Raw genomic sequence first — 26,695 nt, forward strand, 5'->3', positions numbered from 1 at the left:
CAGGATCATTTTTCTAAATTATAGGTTGCTCATTGCTGATGTACAGAAACTTTTTTGGGGTGTGTGTTGATTCTAAATCCAATAATCTTGCTGGATTTTATTAAGTATAATAATTTAGATTATTTTTACTTCTGTGCATATGCAATCATATTAACCGTGACTGGTTTCTTTCTTTATCCATTTCATTCCACGGCCATGTCTCCCTCTGTTGTTTATGCGCCATTATAATGCTGAACAGCAGTGGGAAGAACCATCACCCTTGCTTTGTCCCTGGTTTAGAGAGAAAGCTCCTCACACTTCACCACTGGTTTGTTTCAGGTGTTTGTAGCTTCCTTTATCAGATTAAGGAAGTTCCCTTCCAGTCCTACTTTTCTAAGAGTTTGTTTCTCTCAGCATGAGTGATGCTGGGTTTTATTAAGTGCCTTTTCTACACCTGTTGTGGTGATCATATGGGGATTCTCCTCTGTTGTCTTGATGCAGTGATTTAAAGTAATAGATTTTCAAGTGTTAAATCAGTTACATTCTTGCGTAAACCCAAGTTGGTCATGATGTCGTTGTTCTCGTTTTACATATTACTGTATTTTGGTTTGCTAAGTGTTCTGTTTAGGATGCTATGATAACTTGCTTAGGCTTTGTTTATGAGTGAGGGCGGTTCATACATTTTCCCCCTCAGTCATCCTTTTCAGGTTTTGAGGTCAAGGTTAGACGAGCCTCATATGGGAGGAGTGTTCCCTCTTTCTAGTGAGTTCTGTCCCCAACACTCCACTGAAGTTTTCAAAGTCACCATGACCTTCAATAGGTTTTCCGTCCTTGCTTTATTTGGACTCATCATTTTGCCGACCTATCTTTTCTTCTTGAAGCACCGTCCCCTGTTGGGCTTCCCCTCTCTGGGTTCTCAGCCCCCCCTGCTCCCCCGTATCCCACGCTGACGGCTGAAGCTCTTCAGGTCTGGCCCAGGTTCTCTTCTCTCTCCTCTCTCCCTGGGCGATTGCTTCCACCTTCCAGGCTCCCAGTTGTGTGTCCCCAGCGTAGTCCTCTTCTCTGGACCCTAATCTTTTATATCTTCTGAACACAGACATCCACCTGGACATCTTCTCGGGACTGCAAACTCAGCACAGCCAAGAGGACCTCTGGCTCTTCCCAGGCACTTCCTTCAGTCTTCCCATCTCAGCACAAAGCACCATCACCCAGGTGACCCACTCCAACACACACAGGCCAGAAGCCTGGGTGCGAGATGTGATCCTTCCCTGTTCACACCCTTTACACAACTTCCCACCAAGTCTGTTTGCACCAAACATACCAAGTGCATTTCCAAACATGTCTGAACTCTTTCTACTCCCACTGTTACCTGCTGACCTAAGCTGCCAGAATTCACCTGGGTACAGGCACTGGCTTTAGAGCAGACACCACTGGGTGTCTTACAAGCCACCCTTCCCCTTCCTAACGGGGCCCTGATTTGGGTTCGCATCTCCTTTCTCCCCAGGCAGTTTCTGTGCTCTGATGGACCCGGTCTAGCTCCCAGATCAGGGGGAGTCCCTACTTGGCTTAATCCAGGGGTGGCACGCGTTTTCTTTAAAAAGCCAGATGGTAACTAGTTCAGGCTTTTTCGGGCCACACGTGTGTCTGTCGCCTATTCCTTTCCCCAACGCTTTATGAATGTTCAACTCGGCCGGGGCTTGTGGACGGTACAGACACAGGCCACAGGCCGCGCCTGCCTGTGTCTGTCGCCTATTCCTTTCCCCAACGCTTTATGAATGTTCAACTCGGCCGGGGCTTGTGGACGGTACAGACACAGGCCACAGGCCGCGCCTCCCAGCTGTGGTTCGCAGCCTCTGCTTTGACCACTTGGCACATCCCATTTTGCTGGCGGTCTGGGGAGGGCAGAGCATCCACGGGGCCCCATCAGGATGACTCCTCTGATCGCATGCTGAAAGGGAACCCCCTCCGCCGGGGCGCCCTCCCCGCCAAGGCCTCCTCATCCTCAGCGGCTCAGCCCGAAGGCCCGTCTGCACGGGGAGCCTTGCTGTGATCGCTCCCGAGAGCGGCGAGCTGCAGCTCCTCGGACGCACACACCTCTGCACGCAGCGCCCACGCTCTCGACCTTGAGCCTCTCCATACTGGGGCGTTGGGCGGGCCTGGGACGTGGGTGTCACGCTCTCCTTTTATGGATGAAGAAGAGGCTCAGAGAGGCCAGACGACATCCCAGCCACACGCTAACGAGGGGCAGAGCGGGTGTGAACCCCGTCCGACCCCAGCCTGTGCTCCTCACACCAGGTTGGCCCCCAGTTATCCACGCCCTGCCCCTGCCCCCCCCCCCCCACCTCCGGACTATGAACAGCTCCAAAGCAAGTTCATCGTCTTAATCGTGTGCTCGCCCACACACAGGCCACACCGCCTGAGGCATTAAAAAGCCATCAGAAGGTTCTCAGTGTCCTGGCTCTGCCTGACGCGCCACAGCTCTCACTTCAGGCTGGCTTCCCGGTAAGTACACAAGGCCGGCGATGAAGACCGTCCTGACCGCCTCTGGGTTTACACGTTTCAGGTCCAAGGCGCACAGAGGGGCTTCAGGCCCAGTCAGTGCCGGCCCCGGGTTCCCAGCGGAATCCCCCTGAGTCAGAACTCCCCCTCAGTCCTGGAGCTGGGAGTGGAGGTGGGTGCGTGTTCCCGGGCACAAACGGGGCTGCTCCGGGCCCATCTCCTGACTGGGGGCTTCACTGTGGGGTCTGGGAGACCCGGAGGAGGAGACTTGTCCCGAGCTGAACAGAGCCCAAGCCAGCAGTCCGCTCCCAGGAGCAAATGACTGAAGGTTTAGTCGCATCTGGTTTCTATCACTCCGGTTTCATGTTTTTTAAAAACATAGGGCAAAAAATATGTCTCAGATAAATGTATCACAGTATACTGGTTACCACTCACCAGCAGGTGTAGCTTCCTGACTGTTTTAGAAACCAAGAAGTCAATAACCGACTTTTAGACGATAATCTAAAAGTTCCAGTCCCCTCTCAAACAGACTGGGCAGAACGAAGGAAAACAGAGCACTACATATTTCTTTTTCAGACACATTTTTGGTTGCACACAGGGACTACAGTGAAAGGGGCTCCAGAAGAACAAGAAAAAGGTAGTCCCTCCTCAGGATTAAATGACTGAAATCCACACTCCGCGGGGTACCATCATAGGCCTGAGTAAACCATGACTGTGGCCTGGGAGCAGTCTCAGCAGACTGGCCAGGACCGTGTGTGGCCGGCAGAGGAAGGGGTGGGACCACTTGGGCCGGGTCACCCCGTGTGAGCAGAAGCGGCAGCTCCCCAGGCCTGGAACGGAGGGCCAGAAAGCCAGGCCGGGACGCCTGCTCCTGCTCAGGGCTGCATGGCTGCCACACTCCGCTGGGTTGTTGGACAAAAGAGTGGATCTACACCTGCATGCCTTGGGCACGTCCGTCCATGTAAGGCCTTCCTGAGAGCCAGGGTGTGAACGCGCACAGAGCGGCTCCCCGGCCGTCGGGCTGGGCACCTCACCCCTCCGTCCAGCCATTCCCGAACGGCGGGAGCTACAGGCTGAAAGCAGTTCACACCCCCGCTCCTGAGTGCGCGAGGTCTTTGTCCTCAGACCATTACACGTCCTCCTGCACCATTCTGTCCCGGACGCAGTGCCTGTCGTAAGTCCTCCTTCTGCCCGTGGGCTACAGCTACGTGGTCATGCCATCTGGTTCAGCTGCAGGAAAAAGGGGAGAGGTGGATCGGTGCTGTGTGGCCAGGGCTCCCAGCAGGTGAAGTTCCACACACTCATGTAGATTCTATCTCCCCATCCCTGGGGCAGAGAGGGGACCAGCTAGATCCCTACAGGTGAGCTTTAGGGCATCATCTTTTCCTGGACACCGAAGCGCTATTTCATTTTCACAGTTTGCACGAGTGAGGTAAACAACAGAACGGGGTCTGGGGGGCGGGGCGGGGGCTCAGGCCTGGTTGCTGCTCCTTGCACTGAAGACCGTGTGCTCACAGCTGCCAGCACCTCTGTGGAGCCCCGGGGCCCCTTCTGGGCGTCCACGGGTCTGACACTGATGGTGAACAGGGGGAAGGATGGGCTTTCCTCAGTAGGCTGCAGGATCCCGCATCAAGGACCTTGAGCTCTCAGGTACCTCCATGACCCTCCCTGTCTGGTACATCCCACGTCTCGGCCCCGGGTGCCTGGAAATCGCTCGCGCATCAGTATGAAGAGGCACGCTCTGTGAGCCATTCCTGTGGCGCACAGAGGAGTGGTCAGGGAGAACTCCACGATAAACCTGTCCCTGGAGATGATGGCATCTGAGGAGGTGGAGTACAAGAGCCAGGGGCAATCCCAGGCTCCTGGACATCTCCAAAGCTGCCAAGAGGCCAGCCAGCCAGCCACCTGGAGCAGCGTGAAGGCCATGGTCATGGCGGCACTGCTCTCTCCACTGCTGCTGAGATTCACACAGCCCACTCCAACTGGAGGGCAGGCATGTGTTTCCCTGCAGGTCACCGGGCTGGGCCAAGGCCTCTCCACCGACTCAGGGCTGGGCCCTCTGCCTTGCTTTGGCCCACAGGACATTAGTAAACAAACACGGTTCAGAGGCTGGAAAATCCCTGTGCGCCGAGCTTTGCCTTCCCTCTTGCTGCTGACTGAGCCACGCCAGCACAAGCAGCAGCCCTGGCCACAGCCTGTGGGAGTGGCTCCTGCCAGTCCCAGCTAATATGGGCCACACCCCGTTAGCAGAGTTGAGCCGTCCCAGCTGCTGGCCTTCTGGATCATGAGCAAATAAACGATTACTTCAAGCCACTTAGTTTTGGGGTGGTTTGCTACACAGAAATAAAGTTCTCATGCACTTTTTGTTTATTAACAAAAATAGGATTAATCCCTAGAAGGCATCCCAGGAGTCTTTGATTTTTCCGTGTTGTCAACAAGCCCCCCCTTTGGACCCTGTACTGGCATTCAGCCCTCAGGGAGGGCACTGGGCTTGCCTGGTAGCTGGCAGGCCCCAAAGGCAGGTTTTTCCTTTCCATCAGATAGCAACCTGAAGCAGGTAACTGGCCAGCTGCAGCACTTTCCCCTGTGGTTTATTTATGCTGCAGGCCACTGAACTCTCAGGGATGCTCAGTTCTGTCCGATGACTCTGGGAATAACAGCAGTAGCTAACAATTAAGGAGTGCTGGGCTGGGGTCTTCCCCTGTATTTGACTTCTCTTCCCCATTTTAAACTGGAGCAAACAGGAAGCGGTCCAGAGAGACGGCCTCAGGCCCCACAGCTGAGAAGGGCGGCAGCCACACTTGACCTTGGAGAGCAGTCTCCGGGCACCGGCCCTGAGCAGGTGGAGCCCCCGGGCCTGCCCGTCACCCCTATCTGCGCCCTTGAGTCCGCCTGGTGGACCACCAGCGCCCCAACTGCATTCAAGAACTAGTTTTCCCTATCCAACCATTTTCTGTCCTGAGTAGAACTGCAGCCTCGAGTTGCTTTTTCTGGTCTTCGATGTTGCATTTCCACAGACGCTTATCATCCTGTGTGTAGATGTTCTCGGTGCAACCGCTGAAGAGCCAGTGAATACAGACAGAGGAGTCCGCTTACTGCACGGCTGCAAGAGGCTTTGAATGCTTGCACCACCAAACCCACCGACCCGCCACCACCGTAACCGGTCATCTGGACTCGCTTCTGCTCTCACCCAGGGCGCCCCTCGGGGCCTGGGGGGCGTGACCCCACCCTCTCCTCCCAACACGCCCCGAGCTGGCCCCGCACAGGCCGGACGCACCTTCGCGTCCCGCTCCCGGCGCGCCCTCCAGCGCGGGAACTGTGCGGGCCCCACGCAGCAGGCGGCGGGCGGGGGTCTCGTGGGCGGTCCCCGCCGGGTACACCCCCTGCCCTATCGCTCTCTGCGCCCCGACTCTCCGTCCCCGCACCCCGTCCCCGTCCCCGCTCCCCGTCCCCGCTCCCCGTCCCCGCTCCCCGTCCCCGCTCCCCGTCCCCGTCCCCGCTCCCCGTCCCCCGCGGGCCGTAGAAAGAGCCCGGCGCAGCGTGCGCGCGCGCGCCCGTGCTGCGTCGCGGCGTCGCTCCCCGGCGTGCGCGCGGCCGGCGGCGGGGGGTGCGGGGAGGGCGGAGCCGACACCGAGGGCGGAGGGTGGAGGCTGAGGCGGTGGCTGAGGCGGCGGCCGGTCGGGCCGCGCTCGGGGCCGCGCTCGGGGGCGCGCTCGGGGCCGCGCCAGGCCACGGCCAGCGCGCCGCAGCCCCGGGCGGCCGAGCGAAGCTCCGCAGACTCGCGGTCCGAATCTCGGTGCGGCGCGGCGCGGAGCGGCCCGCGGCTGAGGTGAGGCGGCGCGGCGGGGGCGGCGGGGGCGGCGAGGCTCTGACACCGCGGCCCGACCACGCCGCCCAGCAGCGCGGGGCAGCGCCGCGCAGCGCCGTGGCCGCGTTTATGTAAGCGCCGCCGGGCAGGTGGTGAGGCCGCGCCGGGCGCGCGGCTCGAGCGGGACCAGTGCTGCCCGGAGCGCTGTCCGGAGGGGCTGTCCGGAGGGGCTGCGGGCCGCCTGGCGAGGGGCGGTTGCGCCCGGGACGGCCCCGCGTCTGCTCCCCGGGCGCCGCATCTGCGCGGGATGCTCTGCGCCGCGGGAGAGCGAGGCTGCGCCCCGGGATGAAGCTGCGCCCCGGGGCGCGGACGGGGAGTCCGGGGATGAAGGAGAGGCTGCGCCCCGGGAGGGGACACTGCCCCTCGGGATGAAGCTGCGCCCCCGGCAGGGGAGCCTGCGCTGGGGACAGCCCTGTCCCCTCCCCGGGAGTGCCGCTTTTGCTCCGGATGCGCTGCGCCCTAGGGGGGGAAGGCTGCGCCCCGGCACGAGGCTGCCCCCGGGACGGCCCCCCCGCCCCCGTCCCCTTCGGGAGGGCACCGTGTCCGCGCGGGGTGCCCTCCTCTGCGGAGAGTGCACCCCCGGGGGGAGGCTGCGCCCACGGTGAGGCTGCGCCAGGCACGGCCCCGCGTCCCTTCCCGAGGGCGCAGTGTCAGCGTGGGATGCTCTTCGCCGCGGGCGTCCCGGGGCGGGGAAGTTCCCGCGGGTGCCGGCCGTCTGGAGCGATCCGGAACAGTCTGGGGCGACTGGGGGCTCGAGGTGAATTCTGACGTGTTCAGATCTGCGGTAGGAAAATTACCGGGTAGTGAATGGGTCTGGAGGAAGGTGTCAGAGTGGGCTGTGGACGCTAAAACGGGTTGGAGTCCCAGTTGACAAGCTGGGGAACCTAAAATATGTTCGCATTCCTATTTATATGTCGGAGACCCGCAGCGCCGTGTTTGGTTCGCGCTTCGTATTTTTGGCCAGCTGGTTTGGGTTGTTACTTCTGATAAGGTTACTTTCTGATAGTGGTTAGCTTTCAGCCCTCGAAGTATGAGGAAAAGTGGCTTGGTGTCAGACTTGCTTCTCTGCTCTTAGTGCCCTAATCAATTGATGATCAGTAAGTTTTGAGATTAGAAATATTTAATTAATCCTCTTTGTTCTCTCTTAAATTTGCCGTATGTTTTATTCCTCTGAAAGGTGCCATCTAGAGCTGCATTTTCCGAAGACACTGGGCTGTGGTAAGAGCAGTCCTGGGCAGTGTCTTTTGATTGCCAGCTTTTCTTTGAGGCTGAGATTCTTTTACCTTTTTGCTGAGGGTTTCCCTGAGGGGAAAGGGAGAAGGAAAAGGCAGAGGTTGGCTGATACCCTTCCTCCTGGGTGTGAGACTTAGCTGCCCTCCTTGCAGGGTCCCTCCAGGGACAGGGTCCCCTCCGCAGGGTCACCCCCAGCAGGGCTCATAAGTATCGCTGAGACTCACTGAGCTGTCTGGCGATCCTGCCCTGCCCAGGTGAAGGCAGGGACTCACTCGGGCTCTGCAAGGAAAGCATTGTCTGTGAGCAGTGCCCCGTTTGATGTCTGAAGGTTCCTGGGACTGAATATATCCAGCTACACCTTCAACAAAATTTGAAGCTGTAGTTGGAAAAAAAAAAAGGCCTTTCTGCAGGGGGCAGTGGTGAAAAGAAAATTGGTCCAGCTCTGAGAAATTGATGACACATGTATCTCGAGATGCTGCGTGCTCACGAGGTCAGTCCTGGGAGGTGAAGAAAGGATAATTAGCGAATAACAGCTTCCACAAAAAACTTCTTGGCTTGTAGGCTACTTTAGTCCTCTGTGAATTTACATGTCTTAAAAGCATTTCAACTGCTTTTAGATTGGAATAAGAAAATTTTCAAAATTTATATTTGTCTGGTGAATGAACAAAGCAAACTAATTCGTTTGGCAAGTACTGAATCCATGTCGTGCTGTGCTGGGCCCTCCCTGTTTTTGGCTCCTGGGATACAGTGCTGAACAAATTAGGCAGAGTTCAAAAAAGTTCAAAAGCTGGCAGTTTGTTTTATTAAACACTGTTATAGCATTACATTTTAAAAATAAAATTTATACTTTCAGTTATAAAATTTAAAAATGTATACCACTGAAATTTTTATTTATAGATTTGAAAGTATAAGCGTGCACACTGTACACTCAAAAGGTACAAACACGTAAGAAAACCTCGTTTCACTCCATCCCTAGCTGATCAGTTCCCTGTAACTGCTGTGACCAGTTGACTATGTATTGTCCCAGCAGTAGTCAAAATATATACACTGTTATATATATGTTTTAATATAGTTTTTAATATTTGCTATAAGAAACAGTGCTGCAGTGAATTTTTTTTATACATGGGTGCAAGCAAAACCCACTAATCATTTTTTATTAATCATCAAAATTCATTAGCTGTAAGCTTTATTTAAGTGCTGGGTTTTATTCTCTTGAATGCTCTGCTGAGCTATGTAAGTACTTAGTACCAAGGAATTTATTTAAATAGGTTGGAGATAGTTAGAAAGTGCATTTTGGAGATTAATAGGTGAAGTTATACATTTACCAGCTTATAAAAAACTTGTTTAAGAAAAATTGTCAGGGGTATTCCCTGGTGGTCCAGTGGCTGGGACTTGGTGCTTTCACTACCGGGGCCCTGGGTTCGATCCCTGGTTCGGGAACTAAGATCCTATAAGCTGCGTGGTGCGCCAAAAAAAAAAAAAAAGAGTCAATCTCAGTATGAAACTGAAGAGCTTAAAGAGGTCCCATTTTATTGGAAAACTTGATTTTTTTGTGTCAATTTTCTAAACCACAGATTTCCAAACCTACAATTTGGTGTGATAGAAATGCTGCTGTTTAAAAACAAAACAAAACAAAACAAAAAAACTTTTAGAAAGTATGTTCATAATACGTGAGGTAGGAAAGGCAAACAGTGAGACTTTCGTTTAAAAATTGTACGTTAAAGTCATTACGATGTCCTTGTTCCTTGAGTGCCTTTCTTTGGAGTTATGCTTTGTTTGGAGTGTGGACTGAGGTATTCCCCTGGCCTTGCTGCCTTGCTTGACAACAGTTGGTCCCAGGCCATTAGTACCAAATTATCACATTTTTTTGGTGGTCTCATTAGTACTGCCGGCTGCTCTCCTCCTGTATGTGTGTACAGTGTTCTAGGAGTGTGCCAAAAAACGACTTTGGTTTTCAGTTTGTCTTTGTGGTGGATTTAAAATGTGAAGACGGGGCAGAGATTGGGGGGGAAGTAGCTCGGAGGGGAAGTAGGTCGGAGGGGCCTGGTATTTTTATGGGAAGTGCAGTGACACTGCTTGCATCTAGGGCAGACTTGTTTCGCTCATGTGGTCGCCCCACAGGTATTGGTATTTACCATGTGCCAGGTACTGTTCTAGGTGCTGGAGACGGGAGTGAACACAGCAAGGGTAGTTCCTACCCTCTGGGGGTTCACATTATGGGGGAGATGAGGATCATAAACCCCAGCTAAAGTCCTAAGTGCTGGCCAGAGAAAACCATAATTTGAAAAGATAGATGTACCCCAATGTCCATTGACAGATGAATGGATAAAGTAGATGTGGTACATATACACAATGGAATACTACTCAGCCATAAAAAGAATGAAATAATGCCATTTGCAGCAACATGGATGGACCTAGAGATTATCACACTAAGTGAAGTAAGTCAAAGAAAGACAAATATCATATGATATTGCTTGTATGCGGAATCTAAAAAAAAAAAAAATACAAATGAGCTTATTTCTAAAACAGAAATAGACCCATAGACATAGAAAACAAACTTATGGATACCGAAGGGGAAAGGTGGTGGGGAGGGATAAATTAGGATTTGGGGATTAATGTATACACACTACTATGTATAAAATATATAACCAACAAGGACCTACTGTATAGCACAGGGAACTCTACTCAATATTCTGCAATAACCTGTATGGGAAAAGAATCTAAAAAAGAATAGATATATGTATATGTATGAATGAATCACTTTGCTGTACTCATCTATACTCCAATATAAAGTAAAAATTAAAAAAAAGTCCTAAGTCCCAAGAGGGGCAAATCGATCTAGCAGGTCGGGAGGTCTGAGGGAGCTGGGCGCCACCTGGCTGGGTGCTGGCACAGGGAACTCTGGAGTCACAGCCTCAGGCCCAGGGTCCAAGCTTCCTGTCCTGGGCTGATAATAGGCCGGAGCCCGGTGTGGCCTAGGGGTGGGAGGCAGGGTGGCGGGGAGTGAGCCCGGAGGCTGGAGGGCTGCAGCTTGTGGGAGCACTCTGCTGGGGTATGGAATTTAGACGGTGATCGCAGCCTTACAGGGCTGCCTGCCTGCCTGCCTGCCTGCCTGCCTAGTTGACTTCAGAGTTTTGGACAACAGAAGGACATGATCTGATTCCTCTTTGAGAAGAATCACTCCAGCTGTTACGCAGCTACTGTTTATCGGGAGCTTGTGGTGTGCCAGGCCGTTTAAGCGCTTCACATATATTAATTAAAATCTCAGGACTGTCTGCAAGGCAAGCATGACTCAGTCTCCTGCCTTACATGTGGGTAAAGCTAGGTGCAGAGAGGCCACAGATAAGTGGCGGAGGTTGTACTGCCCTGAGTGTCCGCTGCAGGGACTCTCCCCCTCCCCTGCCCTACGCAGGAGGGGAGCATCGGGGGCCCACGGTGATCCGCTGGGGCCTGGCACCAGGGCAGGGGTGGGGAGATCAAGTCCGGCTTCGTTTGTAAGTTGCGGCAGTATGTTTTGTACTGTTAACAGGAAAATGTTGCCAGTTTGCCTGTGACACAATGCTTTCCTCTCACTTAGGTGTCATGTATTGAAAGAGCTCTTAGACTTTAAGCATAGACTTTTAAAATCATGCCAGTCTTGTGCTTTCATGAAAAAGGAAGATGTGAGTGAAATAAAGTAATTATAAAATGTCTTCCCCTTTAGTATTTGGTTCCTCCAAATCAGCCCCACGGCATGGTCCGCTGTGCTGTCACCGTCTCTTGCCGAGGTGGCATTTCTCACGACTGCACCACTGCTGTCTCTGGGACGCGTCCAAGCTGCGGATATACGATCCGCGAGTTTGGACGCTTTCTTGATCCTACCGGCAGGTGTTAAGGAGAGGTTTCCGGTCCTTAAAGGATTTGTGGACTGACCTGTTGATGGGTCACATTGCCCTGTCAGTCATGCGTCCTAGAGGGACGGCTGAGTTTGAGTGATTACTCAGAGTTCCTGCCCGATTTCAGAGTCGTGAAGATGTGGGAAAACGCGGGTCTTAGAACTGAGGCACTGTGGTGTGTTTTGCAGGCGGCCCATCGGGATTGCCAGTAGTCTCTGCAAGACGGAACAGCCCAGAGCGACCCCCAGGTCGTTGGCTGAGGAGCAGGCTGGCGAGGCTGTGAGGTGGGGAGGTGGGCCCACGGGTGGGTCTCTGTCCCACGCGCACCAGGTGTGTGAGCTTGCGCGCTTTGATCCTCCTGTGCTTCAGTTTTCTCTCCCGTAAATTAGGAGGAAGAGCAGCACGTGGTCTTCTGGGGTCGGTGGGTCGATAGCTGAGCTAATGCAAAGGGCCTAAAATAGTACTTCACTAACGGTGCTTAAGAGGGCTTACTTTGGCTCAAGAAGAGGTTGGGGCCAGATATGTGAATGTGGGGGTCATCTGTGTACTGCTGACGTTTGAAACCGTAGGCCGGGCTGTGGGTGTCCACACAGAAGAGCAGGAGGGTGCAGACTGAGCCTGGGGGCTTTGCGCAAGGGGTCCACAAGAGGGGGAGGGTCCTGGATTTGATAAGAGGCGGACGGCCTTGCAGTGGGGAGGGCTGTGTGGAGGGAGGGGTGGAGCGCATCGAGTGTGGAGGATCCTCTGGAGGAGGACGGGGTAACGGGACAGAAGCCGGAGGGTTGTGGGCTCAAGGGAGTTTTTATTTTTGTTTTTTAAGTGAGAGTGATTGTCATGTGTTTTGGGCTGACAGGGCTGATCCAGTGGAGGAGGACAGAGTTCTAGTGCGTTGGGCAGGGACAGTTGCAGGGGCACGGTCCTTGGGCCGGTGAGAGGGGGTGGCCGGAGGGAGGAGCAGGGCCAGTTCAGCCCCCGGAGCGAGGCAGGACTTCTGTGCATGGGAGCCTTGACGCACTTCGAAAATATTTCTAAGAGACATGCTGCCCCTTTGAAAGGAGGGCATAAAATAAAATATAATTTTGTGCTCAGTCCAGGAAACTTGGGAATTGTGCTGTAGGACTTAGGATCTAGTTTCTTATTAGCTTCTGGTGCTAAACACACCGTGGGGCATCCTTACAGAAGGATTCATGTGGAAATAGCGTTTTTCTTTATTAAAAAAAACTCACTCGTCTCTAGAAGTATCATCAGCTTCACTAGAAGTTGGCACCTTTATTCACCAAATTTAGTACTACTCAGAGGACTCAGCAGACTTGGCTCCTGATTCGTGCTGCATTTGTCTTAAAGCTCTGGAGGGAAATGCCAGTTTTGCATCCAGGACGGCTGCCCCCGCCTCCTGGGAGGTGGGTGGTGTTGCTTTGGGCCCCCGTAGGCTTAAGCCCCACTGGGGCAGCAGCACTGGCTTCTAGTTGCCTGGTAAAATGGTAAAACATCTTCCCTGCATGTCAGTTTGTACTGCTTGTGGTTATTTGTTTTTTTTTTTTTTTCGGGTTTGGAGTTTCAAACCATCAACCTTCTCTGTAGTTGAATCAGCAGGATGAAACGCACGAGGCCCCAGACCCCTTGCGCTCCAGCCGCGGGGTGGCCTGGGGGGAGCTGCTTCCCACTGCTCTGCCTGATCACGTCCCCCTGCCCTGCGTGGATGTGGACAGGTTTGGCTGAGGGCCTTCCCCGGCCGGATGCGGGAGACGGGAGAGGTCTCTGCCCCTGGGAGCCAGCCTTCCCTCAGGGCGACCCGGCCAGGTGGGGCGCCCACGTACTGAGCCAACGTGAAGGCTGCTTATTGGAGTGGCCTCTGTCAGGGCATCCGTGGGGATGCCAGCTGTGCGGGCTCTCCTGAGCCCAGGAAGGGCTGGCAGCGAGGGGACGGGGGGCCCCGGAGTGAGATGGGAGGCCCTGGCGGAGGACAGAGGCCTGGTGGGAGCTGTGCAGGGCGGCTGGGAGGAGCGAGCAGAGGTGTCGGCTGACGGGTGGGGTCCAGGAGGGGGGGGGGCCTGGAGGGTTAAGAAGGGCTCTTCGAGCTGTGGATGCTGAGACCAGAGGGATCTGAGGTGGGGATTCTTATCCCCTGGCGTGTGGCGTGCAGAGTATTTATTTTGATACATACTTATGTGTGATCTGTCAGATATATCATGTATTGTTTGTGAAACACAGGCACACGTGTGCTTAAACTTCTGTTGGGTAGGACTTCGCTTCTATCCGTCGTTCCTCACAGTCCTCACAATAGACGTTTCATTGCGCCTATTTTTCAGATCAGGAACTGACGGAAGAGGTTCAGTAACTTCCTGGGAAAGTGGGATGATAATTTAGCTGACATTTATTAAGCTCTTACTATGTGTCAGCCATGGTGGAATCAGTTTAATCTAGTTTACTCCTGATGATAATCTTAGGATTATCCGTCTTGTGGAACCATCCTCATCCCCTCTTACCTGGCTTACCTGAGTAGCTGCCTCACAGCCCCTCCCTGCTCCTGTCTGTTCAGATCCAAGCCTTAACTGGAGCATAGATCAGAGCCCTGTACCTGCCCTCATCTCAGAGGTGTCCTCTCCCGCTGCCCCTCTGGCCACCCCCTCCAGCCAGGCCCTTGGGGCCTTGCCTCCGGCTTTCTGGTGGGCTTCGCTCCTCCATAGCCTCACCTCCTCCCCACTGAGTGCCCTGTTGTCCGTTCTGTTCATCTGCCCTCTGTACCCACCACTCCCTCCCTTTCGTCAGCCTGCCTGGCAGAGTGGAAGCCTCAGGAAGGCAGGGGTCTTGTTCTGTCTTTATCCTCAGGGCCCAGAACAATGACTGGCAGATAGAAGGCACTTACCACTGTTTGTTGAATGAATGAATAACTTTTTCTTACTTTTAATGTAGGTAGTAGAATCTGAACTGAGGCTGCTTGCCTCTGAAAATGTGTTTTTTCTGCCTGAGCATACTGTACCCCTCCCCCCGCTCCTATTGTACTTGGTGAATCAGTCATATATTTATGCCCCATATGTCTGTGTTATCTCCAGATTTCTGTGCTTTTCTTTGTAGAACAGAAACATTTATAAAACATTCAAAATTGTTCTAAAACTATAAAGTGTAATATAGCAAATTAATCTGTTAAAAACAGAGAGTCCTCAAGTTGAAAAAAGAAATAGCTCTTGTTCTGTTAACTGCTTTTAGGTGACATGTAATTGAAATGCATTGTCTTAAGAAATAACAGTACCTGTTGTAGAGAAGTAATATTCATAACTACATCTTGGTGAAAGTGAGAATACTTTGAATAATTCCAGAAGGTTTCAGAAAAGCAGCCAAATAAAATAAAAAATACTTAATTCACCATGGAGGCTCAGAGGATTTAAAAATTGGAAGAAATGTAGCTTCACAGCTGTTTGGTAGGGGAGCCAACAGAAGAGTTGACTGGAAATTGGGACACTGGGCCCTTCGTCCCAGCCCAGCTCTGACCTGGTGGGCTGTCCGCCGCAGGTTCCTTGAGTGTGAAGGGGGTGGTCTAGTTGGTGATGTCCAAGGTCACTCCATTTCTAGAGGACTGTTGTACGTAGGAGTCGAAAAACAAATTCTAAGCGCTTCGAGGGTCATTCAGTCAGATGTCAACAAATATTTAACCTCTGAGCAGCCCTGTGTGAAAAGCACGCAGTGCTGGTCACTGCGGCGGCTTTGGGTGCACAAGAGGCTGGCCTTGGCACAAGGTGTCCTGTCACCTCCCTCTGGACCCGCAGCTTTCTCGGAAGAGGGGAGCAAGGTGGGCCAGCAGGCGGGGCCAGGGGGTAGAGTAATGGGCTCTGGCTTAGTGAGGAAACACCAGACCCCAGGGAGCCCGACTGATCCCTGATCCCTTTCTCTGGTTTCTCACTCTTAGGGGACGAGACTGTGTTAAATGTTGAATTAAATTGGGCGAGGATTGGTTTTTCAGGTTTGCAGGTCTCGAGCTTGTCAGAAATGAGTAAAGGTAACGCGGTAGTAGGTAATATTTCATCAGTCCTCTTGTATCCGGGAAGCGTTAGAAACTGAGGGCATTAACACATGCATTGGGCAGGTTGGAGAGTACGGTTCAAAGTTGCTTTGTGTTTGCGCCTCTTCTCACGGGCTGTGCTCACAAGTCCAGTTTCTTTTCTCGTTTTGGTTGCCAACAGCCCAAGTTCCCTGCTGCTCCAAGTGTTCCCTCGCTTAGGGTGAGTGATCTCCTTGAAGAAGGAGTTTGCTCAAGGACGTAAGGCAGCTTCTCATCACCCGCGTGAGGCCGAGAGATGGCACGGTTCGCAGTTCCTGGTGGGCCGCTGTCGCCTCCCGATGCCCAGCTCCCCTTCTGTCAGCGCCGTCCTGGCACCTGCTCAGGCTGCTTTGCTTGGGGGTGAGGTTTTGTAGGTGTCAGGTGGGCACAGCCTGCCTTGTCTGCGTGCTGTGGCAGTGCGAGGACAGGGGACTGGATTTCTGGCTTCTGCCTTAGGAAGGGGAACTCACCCAGGGAGATATGCCCAAGAAGGGGTGGGTGGCTGCTGGGCCCCCACAAATGCAACCCCTGAGCGCTACATGAAGGAGGCTGGAAAGCATAGTTCACGCAGACACTCACCTGGTGTAGCCTGAGCACGAACAGCTTGAAGTCCGTCTATGGAGGTGTAGTTCCAGAGGCTTAGGTGCTCGGGCCACAGTTTAAATAGCAATGGTGTGGCCTGTCATGTCTGCTCTCTTCTAGGTATGAATGAAATTAATTACATCAAATGCACATTTATTCATCTTGATCATTTTGAATTTGATTCCTTTTCAGAATAGGAATCTACCCAAAATAGTAGTCAAAAGGAATTACTGTTCTGAGTTGGTCATCTGTGTTAGGTTTTACCATATGCCTGTTTTGATATAGTGTTCTTTTGGCGGGATACTTTGGAGGATTATCCTTTCTTTCTTAATATATTAAAACTTCATCTTCATTAAAAAGCTATCTAAACGTTTAAAGTTCCTCATGTAGTGATTTTTTAAATTAACGGTTCCAGGGAAGTAGCAGCACAAGCAGTAAATAGTGAAGACTCACTTGCTGCAGGTAGAAACTGGTGAGGGGGTTGAGGCTGAAACCCTAATCCAGGAAGATGTGGAGTTTGTAGGAATGAATTGTAGGATGTCAGAGCTGCAAGAATTTAGGGCCACAGAGTTCAGCTTAAATTTGACCATCAGTGAAATGCTATGGAAAAAAACCTTTTCCATCAAGTGTCAGCTGGTTTTTAGAAGTGATGAGATGACCACCTCTGTGTCAGGACTGCTGGCTTGTGGTCCTTCTGAACAAGTGGTCCAGTGTCAGCCACATGCAGACCAGGCTTAAATCTACATCTTCTGACGCCTACTCTGGGGTTTTTTCCTCTTTGTATTTTTTTGGTGTCACGTAGGAGATGGTTTTCACCCACGTGCACATGAATGAGAGACATATTTGATCATTGCACAGTGACGCTTTCTATTCTTTAATTTTAATCCTCTAATGAAACCGAGGGTATTGATGATATTTCCAAAGGAAGAGCAGGTATTGTGTAAACCAGCCCAGCGCCCCTTACATTCCCCCTGAGCGATCTGCCCTGGGCGTGCGCGGCACAGGTAGGAAGGAGCCGAACTTGATGAATTACAGTGTTTCTCACTGGAAGCCTTGCTATAGGAACTGGAGGCCTTTCCCTATAGTTAGTCAAGACTTTGAGCCATGCCGTAGCCCGGGAAAGGTGTGCTGGATTTGGATTCGTGGGGCAGAGCTCTGCTGTGAGGGAGCCGTGCTACGTGCCTGCGGCCCTGTCCACGGCAGGCGTGTGCTTTTCACAGGGAGACCCCCCCGCCCAGGTGCCTGCCCAGCCTCACTGGTGGTGGAGAGAGACTGTACAGATGGTGCGACGGCCAGCCTGCGGTCCGAGCGTCCATCTTTGAGTGATGGGAAGATGTGGGTAGGAAGTACAGCTGGGGCAGGCCCTGGGGGAAGCTTTGTTTCCTCTTGCTTGAGAAGCTACCATGAGATTCACCCTCAGTAAGTAGAGAAGTCAGCGATTTCCATGAATTTCTAAGCTGTGCAACTGTTACCACAGTCCAGGTTTAAATGTTTCCATCACCCCAAAATGCTCCTTGTGTGTGTTTGTGGTAAATTCCCATTCCCGCCTCCAGCCACTGGCAACCACCGATCTGCTTTCTGTTTCTCTGAAGTTGCCTTTTCTAGGCATTTCATGTAAATGGAATCATGCAATATGCAGTCTTCGGCTTCCCTGGTGGCGCAGTGGTTGAGAGTCCACCTGCCAATGCAGGGGACACGGGTTCGAACCCTGGTCTGGGAAGATCCCACAGGCCGCGGAGCGGCTGGGCCCGTGAGCCATAATTACTGAGCCTGCGCGTCTGGAGCCTGTGCTCCGCAACAAGAGGGGCCGCGATAATGAGAGGCCCGTGCATCGCGATGAAGAGTGGCCCCCACTCGCCACAACTGGAGAAAGCCCTCGCACAGAAACGAAGACCCAACACAGCCATAAATAAATAAATAAAAATTAAAAAAATAAAAAAGATATCTTATTTAAAAAAATATGCAGGCTTTTGAGTCAGGCTTCTTTCAGCTCACATAATGTTTTTGGGGTTCACCCATGCTGTACAATGGATCAGTAGTTATGGAACCGCTAGGTGGTGTTTTTGGGGGAGGCTCCGAGGAGCTTCAGTTCTTCATGTCTCAGCGCAGAAAGAATTCAGCGAGAGGCAAAGTGATAGATAAGAAGTGATTTATTAGAAAAGGACACTTGTGAGTCTTACAGGCGGTTGGGCGAGAGGGTGCCGTGACCCGAGAACTTAGTGGGCTACAGTTTTATAATCAAAGGAAAAGTGGGAGGGGGAAGAGACCACTATCTTCCTCATTCTTGAGTAGATGCCGTGCTTCCATCATCAGCTCCTCCTCCTGGTTGCACTGGGGAGTTTTCTTGTCTCTATGTGGTCAAGCCAGGACTGTCACGGTGCAATGGAAAAATTATTTCAGATCTCAGTACAGTGAGGGTCTGAAATGTCACCTTTCCATAAATTACTGTTTTTTACGTGTGCAGAGAGCATGTCTTAGGGGTCATTAACTTACTGAGCTCATTGGGCAGCATGTGGGTCTCATGCCAACATTGTTTTATTGTTTTGAGGCACGGCTCATGCTTCTGTTACATGGTTTTGTGGTTAAGCAAACCTGCTTTCTTGAGTGATCATTAACTTACTGTTGTCTCCCAAAGCCCCCTAAAGTTCCCTGTCTGTCTGCAATCCCCTAATGGCATTTCTGAGCGATTTGATTATCCTCTTCTGTCCCTATCAGTTTGTTCCTTTCAGCGGCTGACTAGGGCTCTGTTGTGTGGGGGTCACACACCTTTTTTAGCTCTTCACCAGGGATGGGCGTTTGGATCGTTTCTGCTTTCTGCCTCTGTGCATAGTGCTGCTCTGCGTGTGAGCGAGCACATCTCTGTGTGCACAGGAGCTTGGAGTGGGGCTTAGAATGACGGCACGTGTGACGCTGACAGCACAGCTGCCCGTGGGACCCCTGGGCGCGCTCTCAGGTCTGTCTCCACGATGTGCCCTGCATGTCTTGAATAGTGTGGACCTGTTACTTCCGGGATGAAATACCGTGGATCAGATCCAGCACAGGCGACCAGGGTTTCTTGTGGTGACACCCTCTGTGCTCAGTGTGGGACAGAGGAACTCTTCCCCAGTATTTGGTTTTTCCTTTCACTCATCAGAGGAAATCAACGAAGAACTATTAGGCGTGTTAAAAACCACACTCAGCCTGCAAACTCCATGTGCTCAATGCTTTGCCCCTGCAGTCCCCTTCTAGGGATTCAGCCCGAGGACACGCCTCCAACAAGATGAAAACACAGATGGAAGTGACCTAAATGTCCAGTCAGGGGCGGGCGGATCGACTCTGGGTGACCACGTTACAACGAGCCGTGTGGAGGGGTGGGTCTCTGGCGATTTCCAGAACATGCAGGAAGGGAGCAGGGCTGAGTGCCAGAGGGTATCGAGTGAGCTCCCTTCTCATGAGAAAACATGCGTATCTGCGCCTCCGCGCAAAAGGAAAACAGGAAGGAAAATCAAGGACGAAAGGGATTGGGCCCTGCAGGGGCTGGGGTGGGGGGCTGGAAAGGAGGGGGGGCACAGGTGGCTGGAGGGGTGGGCGTGGGGCTTCTCTGAGTGGACGTCTCAGTACAGCCCGACTCTGGGAACCGTGGACCCCAGAACAAAATACATGAACCTCAACCAGGACTGGGGGGACCCATAATGGGATACAGACAGAACCAAAGCTCAGTGTAGCACAAAACAATAACAGAGCTACAGCAGGGGTGGGGTGGGGAAGAAAAGAATCAGCTGGATTTTGGAAAACAGTACTTTTCTAGATTCTGTAAAGCCACAGACAGAAAGGGCTGCACACAGTACTGCCCAGAAACTGTCTGTTTCTCCGGGGGGTAAGGTTGCGGTGGGGACGTGTTCATAAGGATGGAACAGTGGGTGTGTGGTGGGAAGAAGTTGCAGACGAGGGGAGGGGACAGAGGACAGAGGACAGAGGGCACTGGGCTGGAGCCAGGTGTCAGTGTGCACCGCAGTTTTGAGTGTTTGTCCATGTGCCAGACGGTGCAGAGACACAGATGTTGGTGCTCAGTCGCACAGCTCCTTATCCAGTCCCCCGAGGACACCCAGGTGCTTTCTCCGAGCAAAGAAGAAGGGATCCTCCAAGAAGATGCGACTGGACCCCCTCGTGGTACAGGGAAGAGCTCAGAAAGGACGGGGCCATGTGGGCGGGGAGAGGGTCAGAGCTGGTGGCTCTGAGCAAGGGCATGGGTGACGATGGTGTTGGCTTATAACCCGTAGAGTAAAGGAAGCGTCCATCACTCTGCTGATACACATGAATAACAGTCAGTAAGCAGGGAGAAGGGGAGCCGAAGAATTCCAGTTAATCAGCGGGGAAGGAAGGAGGAAATAGACGGTCACCCTGAGGCGGACCCCAGGGCAATAGTTACTTTAGACGGGACCCAGGACTGGCGCTAAATTAGTGAATGAAAGTTTGAGGAGAAACAGGATATTTTTCTAGTCTCAAAGTTATCTCTTCCCCACGTTACTTATTTATTGAAAAGGGAAAAGTAGTAACTTTAGAGTGGAGAAAGCCAGCAGACACCACCTCACCCAGGAGATCGATGTGATAAGACAGGTCGCAGTCATAGCCTCTCCCCCACATGGGCATGGGCACAGCGTAGGCACGAGGAAGTGGCAGGCAGGCCCCAGGAGAGGGTGTCCCGAAAACACCTGGCCAGGGCTCTTCACCGTCCACGTCCCGAGAGACGGGCTTGGAGGGGCCTAAGGAGACACGCCAGCGAAATGCAGTATGGGCTTTCGAGGGGGTCCTGGGGCAGAGAGGATGTTAGTGGGAAAACTGGTGAGACTGCGGTAGTGGAGCTCACGGTACTGTCCTGACTTTGATCATTGTTCAGTGATGCCATAGGATATGACCCTTAGGAGAAGCTGGGTGGGGGCTACGTGGGAACTCTGCGCCGCTGTCCACTGTCCCCACCCCCGCCACCGCCGTCTGAGCTCTCCTCGACTCTGCCTCGGGAGGAAGGGTTCAGCGCCGTCCCAGGGAGAAACACTCTCTTGCCTTCTTACTGGGAATTCTGGCCACCTCGAGCCCTGATGCGGAGCATTCTGGAGACATGCGTCCCGTACCCGTGGCGCAGAGGGGCATGCTTCTTCCAAAGAGGGCACCGGAATCTCCTGGACCCGGTGGGAAGAGGCGCTGTGACCAGAGGCGCAGGTTGGGGACCTCGCACATGGCTACAGGGGCTTTCCTTGGTGTCCTTGGTCTTTTGATGTTATTATTTTTTTCCAAAGAGAAATTAAAAATTTTTATATATTCAGATTTATCAGTCTTTTCCTTTACAACTTGGGTTTTGAGTCCTAAGAACACTTTCCTATGTCGGGAGTCATTCCTCCTTAATTTCTTTCAGCAGTTTTATATTCTGTTTTCCACATTTAGCCTATTAATCTGTGTGAAGTCTGTTTCTATTCAGTTTGAGGCCAGGATCTAATATTTTTTCCTGTTGGCTAGACAGTTGCCTCGGTCACTGCATGGTCTGCCCTTTGCTCAGCGACCAGAAATGCCACTTGTATCCTAGCCTAAATTCCTGCTTCAGAAGGTGTCGTTTCCTCTTGCTTGTCATTGTTGGGTACCAGCTGTGGAGTTTTGCATGTGGATTGTGTCCCCAACTCATCCTGGGGAGAGGATCACGTTGTGCAAGCAATGCCTCTTCCTTTCTAATTTTTGCACCTTCCCCTTATTCACTGGCTGGAACTCGTGGTGCCAGGCCGAGTGGGGTATTGGGACAGTGGTGGCGACCAGCAGTCGCTTCTCTGGTTCCAGCTTCACTGTGGACACCTCCCATGCTTCCTCACTGAGGGTGACGTTTACTGTAGTCGTTTTGTACATGCCCTTCACGTAGTTAAGCAAGTCGCCGTCCCACTTTGCTGAGAGTTTTATTAAAAATAAACTTTATCATTTACAGCAATAGAATTTTATTGGTTGCTTTTTCTGCATCTGTTGAGATGGTTGTATGGTTTCCCCTCCTATCTGTTAATATAGTAAATTTCATTCATAGATTTCCTGATGTTAAATATTCTTTCATTTGCAGGAAAAACCTTACTTTACTCTTAACACTGACAATTAAATTTGCTATTTATTTTAATGTTTTTTCTTTTTTAGAATGAGTCCCTCCTCTCCCCCTCATCCCACGTGCTTTTTTTGAGACATAGTTTACGTACTATAAGTCACTTCAGTGGTGTGCTGATAAATGCTTAACAAATGGCTTTTTTGGCGGGGGGGGAACTGTAAAAAGCCCTGATTTGTAGCATTTGCCAGTTTCCGTGGCATAAGTGTTCTCACCATTACCTGTGTCAAGCTGCTGATGAGCTAGCTGTTGGCTGGTGGCCCACAGAATCCCTGAGATGGAACCGTCCTCTCTTGGGTGCTAGGAGCTGGCCCAGCTGCTGAGAGCCCGGTGGGCAGCCTGGGGATGGCCGTGCCTGTGTGGCTCACGTGACCATCCCGGATGTCCTCCGTGGCCCCCCCTGCCCACCCGCATCAATGCCGCACCTCCCAGGGGTCTGCCCTTGGTCACCCTGGGTCCTCACCTTGGTCACGCTGCGTCCTCGCTCTGTCTTTAGACCTAGCGTTCTGTCCTGTGCGTTCCTAGCACCTCATTCCCCCCGAGAACCGCCTCGGCCACCTTGTTTAAAGATGGTAACATATCGAGCTCACAGTGAGTTTTATTGGAAAACAGAGCATCTGACTCGTGATTACTATTGTGGCGCTAACTTTATTAGAAAACAGTGTGGGTTCTGTGATAGTAACTTTCCTTAAATCTGAGGGGCTGCTAGCATCATTATAATCATGTAACTTTTCATCTTCCTTAGTATAAATTAAGGCTTTTTTCATTCATTTATTTGTGCAGTCAGTCAGCAGGCATTTTTTGAGCGTCTACTATGTGTCGTCATTTGGATTCCAAAGGTGTAGCAGTGGGTAAAGAACCCGTCTCCTTCCTCACGGAGCACAGGTTCTGACACACCTTGAAGTTGTGCGTCTTTCTAATCTTACCATCCTTGCCCGTTTTCTCCTTGCTCAGACATCTGCTTGTCTTTGCCCCTGGTGTTACCTTAAATCAACCCTGAATTCATCTGATTTCTTCCACTGCTTCAGTTTTGAAACTCCCTGCTTCGATGCTAGTTGACGTTTAGCTTAACTACTTATATAATTATTTCTGCTTTTACCAAATTTTCACAATGAAAAGGCAAAGGTGATTTTGACATTAGGAAAGGTCAGTGTTTTAAAAGGGTTGCGACAGTAGACTAACTGGAGAAGTTTAGTGAAGTGACACGCTTTATGGTGTGTGGCCTGTCATCCGAGGAGGAGCCAGGGACGAGCTGACATCTTCCGCTGCAGTTCTGGGGGGTCCGAGGGCTGCTCCCCACCAGCATGGTCTCTTCTAGCTCCCGATGGCGTTAGGGTGTGTGGGGCTGTGCTTCTGGCAGCTGGGCGCTCCGAGGGGTGGGAGCCTGGTCACCGAGTGCTCTTCCGTGTTTGCCGCATGCCTTGGAACCATGTGGGGTGGAGGGGGGGGGGAACCCTGTGCCCCTGTGGGCTGCAGTCCAGGGAGAGTGGCAGGCTTCCCTGGGGAGGAAGAGCTTGAGGGCCTCGACCTGGGGTAACTGGTGTGGAGGGCAGGCTGGGGAATCGGGAGGCAGGCCGCTGGGCCTGAGAAGTTCACCTGCCCGTAGTTCTGCCAAACTGATTGGGAGTTCTGCCTTTTTAATCCTTTGCAAAATTAGTTTGTTTTTAATTTAAAAGTCAGTATTTTATTTTGATAAGAAAAAATACTCTAGTTTATTTATTCAAGCAACTTCGAACACCAACACCTCAGAGATCAGCTTCCCTCCTTCCTCTGGAGAGGCTGAGGAGCAGTCGAGCGTGTGAAAGCACAGCACGGGTGGCTGTTGCGCCTGGCCCTCGCGCAGCCACCTGCGGAGAAGAACCTTCCGAGGAAGGACGGGTCACTGCGCTGCTGGGGCCGCTGGTGCAGAAGGTGTGGCCTGGCCCTCGGTCGAGATCCAAAGCCAGCACCCGTTCTCGTTCCTCGCCCCTTCCCGCTTGACACCTTCGCCCTCTGGGGTCTCCGTTGAGGATGGACAGAAACTCTGGGGTGACTTGTGACCTCTCGGGGATGCTGACCGGGCTGGCCCTCCTTTCTCTTTCGACCGTTTTGCAACTGGCTTATGAGGGGGATTTAAAAATGGATGTCAAAGAAAACATTTTTCATGGGAATAAATACCTATTTGGGGGGGTATAGTTATACCTTGGAATTTAGTCTTTGAAAATAACAATTATGGGGATCAAGTCTTAATGTGAAGGTTGAATCCTCATAGGTTACCTTTAAATCTTAGAATCAGAATTCAGGAACCCTCGTCAAAAGTAATTTTCCATTGTTGTGCTCCTACTGGATTTTTAAAAATGGATACATCTTATTTATTTGTACTTAAATGTATGTCAGACTGATACTAATCGTATCACAGAATAGGAAAAACAAAACATCTTTCTATAAATATTAAAGTAATGAGCAAATTAGGGATTGTACAAAAACACAGTAGATGATGTGGAGGAAATCAGTGAAGCTCTTAATGGCTTAAATCTAACTCTTGAGTAATTATTTTAAAACTTTTAGTAAGTAAAGCCTCTCAGTCCTATGAAATAGGAGTAATTCATCATCACACGTTTGTATTTTTAGTTCTTTGTCTTGAAGATAGATCCTGGGTCCTAAAGATACCAAAACTAGTATCACATCTGGTTTTCTAAAGCCAAGGAAATCTTTAACCTGTTTTCTGGAGCCAGCAAGGTAATCTGTTACTAGGCCATTGAACCCCTTTTGGGGAGTCTCAGGTCATCCCCTCCCCCCCACATTTACTCAGTCAGCACAGTGAAAACCAGGAAACCCAGGCTCTGAGATAAGCAGAGTCTTGGGAGGACGGAAGCAGCTTGGCTACTGACACACTGTGGGGTCACACCCGCCTGCACGTGACTCCGGCCAGCAGGCACTGGGCCCCGAGGTGCAGAGTAGCTGCTGGGTGCTGGCGTCCTTCGCACTTCCCGGCCGGCTCCGGAACTGGATCCGGGCCACGGGGTCCCTCTCATGCCCTGGGCACCGCTGTCCCAGCTTAGCTTACACTCCCGTTGGCCGCTTTCCAGAAGCGCCCGCCGGCATCCGTGGCGATCATCGATGATCATCGGAAGAGAGAAGCGGGGATTCTGTGGGCGCCGCCCTCGGAGCCTCCCTGCCGCTGTCCTCTGACTCCGTGCCCCTGGAACCACCTCGTCCTCCTCGGTGAGGCTGTGGTGTGCACGACTGAGGCTGCGGTCTGTCGCTGTGGGTGCACGGCTGTGTCTGAGAGGAGCCTCTCCTGGGAGGAGGCCTGGGGAGGCACAGGCCGCGCTGGGGGGCTGGAGGGCTGGGGGTGCGGGCGCTGCCGGCGGGCCTCCTGGATTTCTCAGAGTCCAGAACCCCCTTCCTCCGCGTCCCCCTCCCGTCCCCCCCCCCGCCCACCGCTAAACACCTTAGGGCTGGGCTTCATGTCCCCACAAATGGGAAGCTCAGAAGAGGTTCAGTAAAATCTAATCGAATAACTTGCTTCAGGCGTTTCATATTCAGGGTGATTTGTTTAGTTGCCTTCTCAACTTGTGAGTCATCTGATTATTTGTATGGCCCTAGGTGATTGTAACCTTTTTATTCAAAGCGTTTTAAGAGGTGGTTTCTTGTTTTTCATGTTATGTATAATGTCCTCTTTGATAAGATGGGTTTCTAGTGATTTTGTGTATGAAAAGTGAGGCTCTTTTCAGATATAGAATAAATCAAATTATTTGTTCAGAAACGTCCAGAAGTAGATTTCACAGCTCTGTGAACAGCTGGGATTAAAGCACAGTCTTTAATGTGTATTTCGAGTCTCATTAAAGACCCAGAAGATCAGCTAATGTCAGGCTGCTTGCCTGTCTTTTTATTGAGGGCAGGGCTTCCCAAGTGCTGTGAGCCCACTTTGGACCTAATGCTATTGATAGTTTGTTGTCCGAAATTACCTTTGCATTGGGAAATCTTTAAGTAAAATCTGCAAAGTTTTGGATTCATTCCCTAGGGTGCTTTTTTTTAAAGCTATATATATATAAATTTATTTATTTATTTATTTATTTTTGGCTGTGTTGGGTCTTTGTTTCTGTGCGAGGGCTTTCTCTAGTTGTGGCAAGCGGGGGCCACTCTTCATCACAGTGCGCGGGCCTCTCACTGTCGCGGCCTGTCTTGTTGCGGAGCACAAGCTCCAGATGCGCAGGCTCAGTAGTTGTGGCTCACGGGCCTTGTTGCTCCATGGCATGTGGGATCTTCCCAGACCAGGGCTCGAACCCGTGTCCCCTGCATTGGCAGGCGGATTCTCAACCACTGCGCCACCAGGGAAGCCCCCCTAGGGTGCTTTTGAGGTGGATCTGGTGGAAGATGTCCTTTGGATGTGTCGGCACCACCACCACCAGGTGCCCTCACTGCTGTCTGGGCTGGTGTGGTCGCCAGTCGGGACACCCCCTCTGCCCGGAGAAGCAGCCCCCAGGCACCCATGTCTGCCTCGGTGGGCCCTGTTCCCGCCTGGGGCACAGGTG

At 52.1% G+C, this 26,695-nt stretch overlaps 1 protein-coding gene across 9 annotated transcripts in view; it reads left to right on the forward strand.

The window, feature by feature from the left end:
* The first annotated feature begins 6,099 nt into the window (after nucleotides 1–6,099).
* The window catches only part of ADARB1 (adenosine deaminase RNA specific B1), a 117,860-nt gene continuing 97,264 nt past the window's right edge, over nucleotides 6,100–26,695 (forward strand). For 3 of the 9 annotated variants that reach the window (XM_082459910.1, XM_082459911.1, XM_082459913.1), the window contains exon 1: nucleotides 6,100–6,307. The gene's annotated coding sequence lies outside the window, so the exon portion shown is untranslated. The remainder of the gene's footprint in view (nucleotides 6,308–26,695) is intronic. The other 6 variants (XR_014262967.1, XM_082459909.1, XM_082459915.1 and 3 more) reach the window with 4 other exon arrangements.

The sequence above is a fragment of the Balaenoptera physalus genome, assembly GCF_965194825.1.
Source record: "Balaenoptera physalus genome assembly, chromosome: 4".
Taxonomy (NCBI): domain Eukaryota; kingdom Metazoa; phylum Chordata; class Mammalia; order Artiodactyla; family Balaenopteridae; genus Balaenoptera; species Balaenoptera physalus.